Genomic DNA, 12,014 nt, shown 5'->3' with positions numbered 1-12,014 from the left:
AACGTAACGCAAACTACTTAACGTCGTGCGCCCCCGGAAATGCTCTGCATTTGATCGTGCCCCTCGCGAGGGGGATGTTCCACTGCGTCGCCATGCGAACAGTTTGCCATTATAGTTTCCGCCCGCTCCGGTCGGTGTCGCCACGGTTCAAACCACGGCAGGGGAGCTGCGCGGGCGTTCGTTGATCGGCGTGCGTTCCGGCGTGGTGGTTTGATGGTTGTGGCGAGTTCAGTAGGTCACGTTTTAAATCTTGCCCATCCACACGGGTTACACTGGTTCAAGTGGATTTATGCACATATTTGTGGGGTGGTGGTGGTGATATATTAACAAAGGAGGGAAGAGAAAAGGCCTGGGGATATTGTTGAACTCAAAGGGGAGTTCACCCTCATACAACCCATTCCAGGGAAGGAGATTGGGGCTTCAAAGGATAGGAAGAGAGAAGGGGGAATAGAAGAGCGGTAGGAGAGTAGGGGATAGTATATATCGCGTTCGTTTCGTATACGACTCGATGGCTACAAACGCAGCACTAGTCCGGTTGTTACCAGGAAGTTGAGTAGGTGCTGGAAGACCTCCCGTCGGATGGCGTCCGGTCCAGTGGGGAACAGGAAGTCTTCTAGCTTGGGGTTTGGGGCTCCGAGTCGCTGGAGTGCGGCCCGGAGTTCTGCCCTCGCGGTGTCGTGCTGGCTGCAAGAGCACAGTAAGTGCTCCAGCGTCTCGGGCTCTGGGCAGTCGGCGCAGGTGGGGGACGCTCAGCGGCCTTGGTGGTGCAAGCGCGCTCCCACGTTGCAACAATTTAGCCGCAGGCGAAGCAGGAGCGACCGGGCATCTCTGCTAATGCGTCCGGGCAAGACCCGTGGGGCCTGGCCACTAACTACTCCGGCATCTGGATGCATGGCCTGCACCACTCGTGCCAGGATAGTCCTTGCAGCGTCAAATGACCACATCCCGGGAGGCTGGGACCCCTGCCTGGCGAGCAGCACCTTTGGTCAAGGCGTCTGAAACCTCGTTGCCCGTGATGTTCACGTGCGATGGCAGCCAGTGAAGTCTCAGTGGACACCCCTGCGCCTCCACCGCATGAAGCTTGGCCGCCAGCGAAGCCGCTGGAGCTGGCTGGCTGGTCGGCGGCACGCAGACGGGGGAGGGCAGACCGTGAGTCAGTCAGGATGATGCCCCCCCCCCCCCCCCCCGGGCCTGGGTGCCCTGAATTGAGAAGATGATCTGCGGCCAAGTGGAGTCCAGCCAGCTCTGCGTGGGTGGATGAGGCAGGGAAGGGCAGGCTGCACACCTGGCTGGTGCCGAGCCCTATGGCCGTGCAGGCGGCTCCGGCTCTGCCCATCGACTGCTGCACAGATCCATCCGTGTACACTTGCAGAAGTCCGGCAGCGTAGTCCTGCAGCAGGGCAGCCACCTCTTGGTGGACGGCCTGGGGTGGAGTCGACCTCTTACTACGGACCCCCGGCAATGTGGTGACGATGCGTAGAGCCTGCCCCGTGCCTGGGGGTAGTGGCTCCAGGTGGGGCCGCTGTGGCAATGCGATGTGGCTCTCGTACGTACTGAGCAGCATGCCCAACCGAGAGTTGGGCCGGCTGCGGTAGCGCTGGAGGAGTTCCGCGCCGTCCGGTGTGCCCTGCAGGTGGTGGATGTGGTGGAGCCCCACCTGCAGGGCCCGCATCTGGAGAGGCCAGAAGCCTGCCTCCGTGTATGTCGCCGCCACCGGAGATGCGCTCGGAAGGCCCAAGCAGAGGCGGATAGCCCGGCGTTGATTCACCACCAGCTCCTCCCACCGGCGCGGCTTGAGTTGCACTAAAGGCAGAGCATAGAGGACGGCGGACGACGCCATCCCGTGGAACACCAGCAGGGCCACGGTGTGTGTGCAGCCCTGTACACGCGCCAGCAGCCTCCGCACGCCCTGGTGGACCCTCGTTGTGCGTTTCCGAAGCGCCTTCACCGCAGGTAGCCAGGACAACTGGCAGTCGACCAGGAGCCCCAGATACTTGGCGCTGGTGCACCACGGAAGGGGCTGACCGTTCAAAGTGAGCGGCGATGTCGTCTTGCGCTGCTTCTCGCCACTCTTCCTCGCCGCTGCGCCGCTGGCTCAACGGCCCGGTGGCGGATGGACACTAAACTCTGCTTCCCTAGGGGAGCTATATACAGGAACTCTATTTACACGTGCATTTAAGAATGAAAGGCAAAAGAAACGCCTCTATCATGAAGCACAGAGCACTATGTGGATATAACAAATATGAAGTAGGGAGAGGTATCTCGAAGGGTGTAATGGTACCGACACTCACCTCTTCAAACGCAGTAGTGTGTGTCAAATCAGATATTCAGTCAGGGCTAGAAGTAAATCAAAGGGCGGTAGGTCGATTAGCGTTTGGAGCACACAGAAAAACAACAAATGAGGCAGTGCAGGGAGACATGGGATGGGCCTCCTTTGAAGTGAGAGAAGCACAGAACAAAATATGTTTTGAAGAATGACTTAGAAATATATTGATGACCAAAGATGCCAGAGTGCTATGGTATCTTTACATGAAAAGCGTGGACACAGTGTAGGAAAAGAACCAGAAGGCTCAGGACAAAGTATATGTAACCTGGAAGCGCAGGGGAAACGACCGAGGCAATAAAAAGTGAAAGAATGAGAGACAACGATCTGGAAAAAAGTGGATGGACGCAAAGAGTCCTTAGATATATACAGAATCGAGAAGCGGGAGATCAGGAGGGAAAATTTCTTTGAAAACACCAAAGGGGGTGCATTGCTTTTTGAAGCCCGGGCGGCCTGCTTGCAGCTAAAAACGCCTATCCGCGAGCCGGACAGGAAGAATACTGTGCGCAGGTTGCGACAGGGAGCGAGAAACAATGCGATATATTGTAACGGAGGGCAAGGTATCCGTCCAGTCCGCAGTGAGGAAGACATGTAGCTTCCAGAAGCCCCTGGCTTTAGGGTTAAAGGAAAAGTAAATTGGACAGCAGTAGTGGTTAGTAAAAGAAGTTTAGAATGCTGGCGGGAAAAAGCAAAGAACAACTGGGGACTGCATGAGAACAAAGAAGTCAAACTAGCACAAAAATTCTATAAAGGTGTTTTGTTGTTTTTGGCCAGGTGATTGTACGGTGGCGTTACGACTAAGGTCGCTGTGCTACGCCGCCCCGTTACAAAGGGGAAGCCGCTAAGCATCATTATCATCATCACGTCTCCCGGCGAGCGCGCTCAAAATCGTCTGGTATCGTCCGCTATGCGGTCGTCACTTTTAGCAGTGAGAATTCGTAGCGCTTGTTTCTTGTGGTGTTGCAAGTTTAAATATGCTGTAATGCCATGAAAGCAGAGCCACTGTTTTATGCAGGGCTGCATTACGGGGTACAAATCCTACAAAAAGAAACTGTCGTTGTTTGGCGTTCCTAAGGACCTGTACTGGCGCAGTGGCGACGAGCAATCCCTCGCGCTGATAAGCCGCTCCAGGAAAACTCCGCTCTGTGCGTGAGCTTCAACTTGACGAACGGTACATCTCCCGGCACTTTGAACACACTGTGAAGGGATAAGTTGTAATAATTGACATGCCTATGTTGCTCCCGGGAGCTGTGCCCATGGACGCAGCTCCACAATCTTCCAAAGTACCTGTCAAAACAACTTCCCCTCAGTCGGGAGCGTCCAGCCAGAAGCATGCCCCCCCCCCCCCCCCCCCCCCCCCAGAGATGGAGGAGGTGGCCTCCAACGAAGATGGAAGAGGCAGAAACATAACAGAAAGCTAAAATGCAGGATAACAGAGATAAACCGGCAAGCAGCGGAGTACGCAGCCGAGCTCACGCGTCAAAACTGGCGTCAGCTCTGCGACGGCTTATACAGGGAACGCTGGGAACGGCAAAGACATGGAAGCTCCTCCGCCATTTGCTACACCCCACACAGAGTAAGCTGGAGAGTAAAAGCAATCCAGCGCTTGCTACACTCTCATCCTGGCAGCGACGACGAGGTACTGGATAAGCTTAAATACCAGTACACTGGCACAACTTTACCTCCCGTGAATCCTCGCACGTACGCTAGCCGTCCCAAATCGGAGCTGGACAAGCCGATAACGACATAGGAGGTCTGGCAGGCACTTCAAGCCCTGACCCGCAACACCATTCCGGGTAAAGACAAGGTCACTAACAAGCTACTCAGGAACCTCGACGACAGAACCATCCAAGCCTTAACGGGGTACTTCAATGAGCACTGGGAACGGGGCACAATACCGGCTGAATGGACGCTGAAATAGTGCTTATTCCGAAGCCAAGCAAACCTACGAAGTTGTACACATTGCGCCCCATATCGCTAATGTCGTGCGTAGGGAAGCTTTTTGAGCGTGTGATCCTCGCCTGCCTTCACCCATACATAGAAGCCCAAGAAGTTTATCCGCACACAATTTTCGGATTCTGGCCCCACCTATCAACTCATGACACCCTCCTTCAACTAAAGGAAGACGTCTTGGCGCACATTTCTCCTCGCTCCAGCAGGGCTATCCTCGCTCTTAATTTGAAAGGAGCGTTTGACAATGTGAGCCAAGACGTCATCCTCGAAAACCTAAGTGATGCTAACTGTAAAAAAACGAATGTTCCAGTATATCCAGTCATTCATCACCGGTCACACGGCGACTGTGAGCATCAGACCACTACGAACGGACCTTCAAACCATGCTCAATAAAGAAACGCCACAAGGAGTGGTGCTTTCTTTAACACAGCTATGATGAAGCTCCCACAACAACTCAACACCATCCCGGGGATTAAACATGCGCTTTATGCAGATAACATCACGATTTGGACTACTGGGGGGTCAGAAGGCGACATGCAGGATGCGCTCCAGAAAGCCGCTGACGCAGTCCAACAGTACGCCAGTGTGCGTGGCCTTCAGTGCTCCCCGGAGAAGTCCGAGCTCATCGTTTTGAGGCGCAAGCGACGTTGCAAGCAACTGGAACATACCACAATACAAATAAAGCTCCAAGGTAGCGACATCCCCGTTTCCCAACCATCCGCATACTGGGTCTTTACATCCAGCGAGACGGAGGAGGAACGCTAACCATCCAGCGCCTCAACCACACTACCTCGCAAATCATGCGTGTGGTGAGTCGAGTCACAAACCGGCACCAGGGTATGAAGGAGGATCATGTTGGCGCAAGCATTGGTTGTCAGTCGCGTGGTGTACTCAGCGCCTTACCGTATCCCGCTGAAACCGAGGGAAATGAACCAACTTGACATACTACTGCGGAAGGCGTACAAGCAAGCGCTAGGCCTCCCTCCTCACACTGCCACTAGTAAGCTGGAAGCGCTCGGGGTGCATAACAAGGTGTGGGAGATCAATGATGCCAACTTTGTCAGCCAACTAGAGCGGCTCAGGCAAACGTTGACCGGCCGCACGGTGCTGAGACAACTATAGGCTAGATAGCGGACGCCAGCCACCCAAGACCGGAAACTGTGCCACCGGACATCCGTACGCTCATCAGGGTTGTTCCGCTCCCGCGAAACATGCACCCTGAGCATCACGTACATCGCACACAAGCACGAGTACAATTCCTACTAAGAAAGTACTCTGACCACCCCCATGTGCGATTCACGGACGCGGCCCACTACGCATCCCATCCAGCCACAGCAGTAAACGTCATCGACGGTTCAGGCGATGTCGTTCGCACTAGTTGAAACCGAAGAAACGGCCATCGCACTGGCAATGACTTTTCCAACTTCGAACAAACCGCTTCACTTAATTACAGACTGCCAACAGGCATGCAGAAACTACGGCAGCGGTCGCATCTCAATATCCGCCCTCCGATTACTAAAAAAAGCACAAGGATACCCTGAACCCTACCATACTGATATGGACGCCAGGACACGCAGGGATCGACGGAAACGAGCGAGCATACGCTACAGCCTGAGCGTGCACCCTCCGGGCACCGCACCAGTCGCTCCGTGACTCAGAGCCTGTCCAGCAGCAGTACCGTGCACTTCTGCAACACCACCGCCTTGCCAGATGTGCCTACCACCACTGCACCAGAATCTTACCCGAGAAGAGGCTGTAGCCTGGCGGCAACTACAGGCCGACACATACCCCCATCTTAGCTTCCTGCACATCGTACGATATATCCACCAACATGTCCACACTGCAGCGAACATGCAACACTGTACCATACCACGTGGGCTTGACAGAACACACCAGCAGCCGAAATTATTCGCACCTCCACCCTCGAGCATTGGGAGGCCGCGCTGTGCAGTTCGGATCCTGAGGACCAGCGACAGTGGGTGGACCGGGCACGCAGGACCGCAGCCGCCGCAGGGGCCAAGGACTGAGGGCTTCTCCCGCTTTCAAGCGCGAACCTCTTCAATAAATGTTTTACCACCACCGCGGCCCCACCCAGCAAGAAGAGCGCCAACGACCCACCTGAGAGTGTAGAGTCCGAACAGCCCTCGTGTTCATTTCCGATCGAGAACTTGGCTCTACCTTTGGCTGCATTAGGGAAACCTCACGCTGAGTGTTGCACCCGTAGCCGTGGCATACAGCGTGTGTCGCACTGCGCAAAATAAGCACGTCTAGCTCGCGGACAAGTTAGTTCTGCTTTCGTTGGGGGCGGGCTGCGTCACACACGAAGTGTTCGTCAAGGGGTGCGGCAACACGATGTCGCATGTGACGACCCGGCGTTGCTACTCGGAGGAATTGATGCCATGATTATCTGTCCGGGTTCTGGCACTGTCCACGAATTTACATTTGTAATCGGTAGTAACAAGGTTCTGCTCGCCGACATGGCCATATCGAGCAAGAAGTGCCAGGGCGCCTTCACCATGCGTTCGGTGCGAGCATTTACGGAAAGCTCTTCTGAACCAAGATCCAGAAATCGCCGCAGCCAGTACGAAACAACGCGCATTTCAAAGCGGAGAAGAATGCTAGCACAAACCACTCGTCGGTTGGACGTTATAAGCTTTACACGCAGATTATAGAGAAACTCAAGCAACAGAGCAGAGAACTTGAAGCGAGCGCACCCGCAAACCGTTTGGAATCACCGCCACCGAAGCAAAAACTCGCTGTAACGCAATGCTTTCAAGCAGCTCGCCGCAAATCAGTCAAAGGAATGCGGTACAGTCAGGATTGGTTGTTAGAATGCTTGATAATGCGAATGAAAAGCCGAAGACTGCGCTGTTAGAAAATTTCATCAATTTACGTGGAAACGGCAATGGAACATGTACTGTTCGTCAACATTACACCCAATTTGCAGTTGCAACAAAGAAACAGGAACTGTACCGTACCACTATGTTCTATTTACGTAACAATATCTTATATGTGTGGGGAAAGACTCCCGTTCACGAGGAATATCCGAGAGTTTCTAACGCAGGTGTCGCACCCATTACGGCTGGTCAGAGGTCTCGATAACTTCTCGTATTTTATCGGCCTTCACCAGTCCGCAAACGCACATCGCCCCCTGACCCGCCCTCGCAGCGCGGAATACGACACTTAATAGGCGTAGAGTTCTCATTTTTCCGGAGGGGGCAGGGAGCAGGAACACGGCGAGCCACCCATCGGTGTTATCTCTCTCTCTCTCTCTCTCTCTCTCTCTCTCTCTCTCTATATATATATATATATATATATATATATATATATATATATATATATATATATATATATATATATATATATATATATACACAGTCGAGTCCACTTATAACAATACCGGTTTTAACAATATATCGGATATAACAATGGACAGCCGCGAAAAATAAACCGCTTATAACAATGCTGTCATGATGCAATATCGGTTATAACAATTAAATGTGGGCACTGGAACCAACCCTGAACGAAACGAAAATGCAAAAACGCTGCGACAATGCCACCCCAACCCCGCCTATTACGCAAAAGGGCATGAGAGCATACGCGCGGCGGCCAGGCGATAGCGCACTTGGCCTCGCACGCGGCGAGTGCGCGCCGAAGAGGCTCGCATGCCACCGCTGCTTTCGCCTGCCGCGGCGACGCGGAGGAGGGGGAGGAGGACCGGATGGGCGCCTCTACGGGCAGTGGGGCAGTCCATTCTGAGGGTGCGCCGCCTGTAGAAAAAGCACCGGGGCGCCTAAGCCGCCGCAGCAGCAGCGCTGTGTGCACTGTGCCGACCTCCCCTATTCTTCGCTCATTAAATGCTCTTGTTTGTCACGTTTTCTTTGTTATTTTCGGCATAACCCGTTTATAACAATAATCGGTTATAACAATGATATTTTCATGGCACCTCAATATTGTTATAAGTGGACTCGACTGTATATATATATATATATATATATATATATATATATATATATATATATATATATATATATATATATATATATATATATATATATAGAAATAGAGTTGGAAGTCAAGAAAAGCTTCGGAAAGCAAAGGGGAGGCTGTGGTAGGTGATTGAAAGAGTACAGCAAAATCATGTAACTGTAATCTGATGAAGGCAAGTCCCGTTGCCGCTACGTAAGTAAACCTTGTTTGTTATTGTTCTTGCTGTGTATCCGACTCTTTACTTATACTATATATATATATAGGGAGCAATAAAACTTTGAAGGTGGTAGAGAACACAAGAAAAGAAAACTTCGAACAAGGTAGAAGCACGATTGTTGCCAACGTTTCAGCAAAGAGACTTGCCTTCGTCAGGGCAACTCTCGGCTGGCTGGCACGCTTTATATAAAGGTAGGTCCCCAGATGAGAGGAGAGAAGGAAATAAGGAAGGGGAAATGAGAAAGCGTATTGGTTTGGGAGTATGTCAGGGGAGATATTGAGGGGGAAAGAAGGTTGTATTTTTTGAACCACGAAGTAGGTCAGAGTGAAGTCAGCCGGGAAATTCTTGGAGAGAAAGGATGAGAGGGTGTTTGTTGACCCGCCGCGCGGCATACCGAAAGGTTCTCAGAACCGCCGGAAGCAGAACAGGCGGTAAGAAGGGTCCTTATCAGAAACTATCTGCAAGCCTCAGGTCAAAAGAAAAGGTAGAGAAGGGGGGCAATCACTAGGTCAAGGAAAAAAGAAGAAAAAAGAAGAAGCTTGGAGCGTTTTTTAAGAGTTCGTGAATAACAATTCAGAGTGAATAAAAATGCATTGCATTCCAGCATATCTTGCTGCGTGTGTGATGCGAGTGTGTTTATCGTTATGAAACCTGTGTTGTAGCACAAAGTACATTTATCCTTTTAACGATTTGCAGTAATTATGCATGCTTACTTCATTACTACAACATGTGCCATAAAAAGAATTTGCAACATAATTACTGTAGTTAGAAAGATTAGCAATTGTACTGTAATTACATTGTATGGTAGATTTCCTGTAGTGTAGTTGTACAGAACATGTTTCGTATTGACGTAGTACAGAATTTGTTCCGAGATATTTCCTGTAGATAAGCTTTACAGAACATTCTCTGTTCACTATGAATATGGAACGTGTTCCGTAGCCTAGCTACACGGGAATTTTACTGTTGCCCATTTGTACGGAACATTTCCTGTATCCAGTTATTATAGAATTTGTTCCATAACTTAGAACCACGGAACACTTCCCATCACCTAATGCTACGCAACATGTGCCGTAATGTTGAGTACGGCAGATGTTGTGGCAACAAGGTTAGCATGGACATGTCCCGTAAATTAATTGTTTTTTCAATAGTGCCTTCCCGTCGAGAGCATGTTCGACGGGAAGGCATACTGATACTTCCAGGTCGAAGCTGTTTGAAGTCGTACATACGCAGGTACAAAAGTGGGATTCAACTCTGCTATCCTCGCAGGCATTGCAAGGAAAACAAAATTCATGGATGAATTCAAACGTCACGGTGGTTTGACTGTAGACGATATGAAGCTGTCTGAAGGCCTAAACGTTGGTGCAAGAGGGAAAGTGAACGGGCTGGTCGATTGGGGAAAATTCACACCGAAAAGAAGCACGTTCCTTGCGACCATGGTCTCGTTATCATGTTTCAGCCTGTTGCTGATTGTTGGCATCAAATACTTGGAGTTTTCGCTTCTAGAGGAAATGTGAAGGCTGCGCTTTTGGCGCAGATATTAAGCCGTGTTGGTAGCGGAAGAAAAGGCTAGGATGAAGGGGCACTACATCACGGCCGATGGGGCTCCATGGGGACGCTCCATGTGGCACTTTTTCGGGATATCCGGCTCTTCGGCATCCATGAAGCCATCTGTACCCCACCCCGTCGAAAAGGAGAGAAACCTCATCCTCATCTCTGATTTCCTTCACTTGGCGAAATGTGCTCGAAGCCTCGTCAGCGGAACTTATGATACGCTTGAAGGCGTTGTTGATATTGATCACATAAGAACGGCGCACAACGAGGATAAAAGTGCATTCACGCTTAAACTGATACCAAAAATTACTGCTGTTCTCGGGAATCTCAACTTCGAAAGGATGTAGGTAAATCTGGATTTTCACCTTTTCAGTCCGCAGGTGCTTCGTGGCCTGTTCTTCTACAAGAACGAAATAGTAAAGCGTGCACGCGACCCTGCACCAACCGAAGCCTTTGCCCTAATACAAGCCATATCAGCACATGTGCCATCGGAAGGGCTTAAACCTGGTCCTACACAAGAGAGTCACATTAAGGATGTGTTGGCTCACGCGGCAACTTCACAAGCGAGATTTCTTTCAGCAAGCACTGCCGAGGATTTAAGGGTCACCCTTCAAGCTACAGTTGACTTTTTGAAGTACCTTCATGACAAGTGCGGATTTACGTACCTCCTCACATGCCGGCTCAGCCAGGACTGCCTGGAGAAACTGTTTGGCATCATCGGGCAATTTTCTGGGCGCAACGACCATCCTACTGCTACCCAGCTTTTGCTGACGGTGAACTGCCTCAGCTTTTATAACTTGATGCTCGCAGCGAAAACTGTGAAGGGGGAGAATTGACATTTCTGCTGAACAGTGAGGATACAGCCCGTGAACTATAGACACCCTCTTGGACAGCGGAAAGATTGACGAAGCAACTGACGTATTAAAGAGGTCCGCAACACTCCCCGACCATGGCTACCCGGAAAAAATGAGCGACTCCCGACTAGTCTATTATATGGGGGGCTACACTGCACGCAAAACGGTTTTGAAGAATGCCCCCAAAGACTGCTTTGATGAGCTCCACGTTTCTGCTGACCAAGCCGACGAACAGTTGGCAACGTTCACCTAGTTCTGCGACAATGGGGGTCTTCTTTACCCCCCCGAGAAGCTCTCCTCATTCGTGGATGCCCTCGAAGCGACATTTTCTGTATGGTTCAGTTACAACGAGCTGCAGAGTGAGCGCTTAGACGACCTTGTTTCCTGCCTTTAGAAAGACGCCGTCATCGTAGGATGTCCAGGGCATGGCCCCAGCCTCACAAAACAGGTCATCAACTTCTTTCTGGTCACCCGGCTGCACTTGTACACAAAGGCATTGAACACGGAGAAGGCGTCTTCTCGGTAAAGGAAGAAACACCTAAAGCTCATTCGCCTCAAGTAACAGCCACAGAGAATCAAAGGCTGAAAACGTTTTCTTCCAGTTCCTGGTGAACAGTCCCAGAAAAAGTGCTTGAATTTGTTCACACACACAAAAAAAAATCTAGCACCTAAAGGCAAGGTGCACTGAGAAAAGAACGTTGATGGCTTAAAAGGCTTTGTAATTTTGAACGTAATCTGATCCATTCATCAAAAGTGATTATTTTTTGCTTGTTTATAACGAGCTTGTCGAAAATACAATGTATATTTGTCAGTTATACCAGTAAAAAATTCTCGGATTTGCGTTTGATAAGTACGGCTAACCGGCTACATTCGGCTACCAAAACGCGCCCAATCGGTTCTAAACTTCGAATATTCTAGTTCTTAGAAGATTAGGACATTCATTATATAGCCATTTGCATGAGCACAAAGAATAGCTATCAAATAGTTTTTCTGGTTGTCGAACTGCCCGCGAAAACAACCGTACTCCACACCACAAAGTTTCATACTAATATATTAGTATGAAACTCTATGCTCCACACTACTTTCACCGGGCTGGGGCTGTCCGCCGCCGCCGCAGCGAACATGA

General features: G+C 50.7%; 1 pseudogene; it reads left to right on the top strand.

Moving 5' to 3' along the window:
• Window positions 1–10,054: 10,054 nt before the first annotated feature.
• Window positions 10,055–11,141, top strand: LOC144175232 (uncharacterized; annotated as a pseudogene).
• Window positions 11,142–12,014: the final 873 nt, after the last annotated feature.

Source organism: Haemaphysalis longicornis, unplaced genomic scaffold (genome assembly GCF_048455015.1).
Source record: "Haemaphysalis longicornis isolate Haplotype H1 unplaced genomic scaffold, Haemaphysalis longicornis Haplotype H1 scaffold_3, whole genome shotgun sequence".
Classification (NCBI taxonomy): Eukaryota; Metazoa; Arthropoda; class Arachnida; order Ixodida; family Ixodidae; genus Haemaphysalis; species Haemaphysalis longicornis.
Note: the sequence above shows the minus strand (reverse complement) of the source record. Positions and strands in the feature narration are given on the sequence as shown.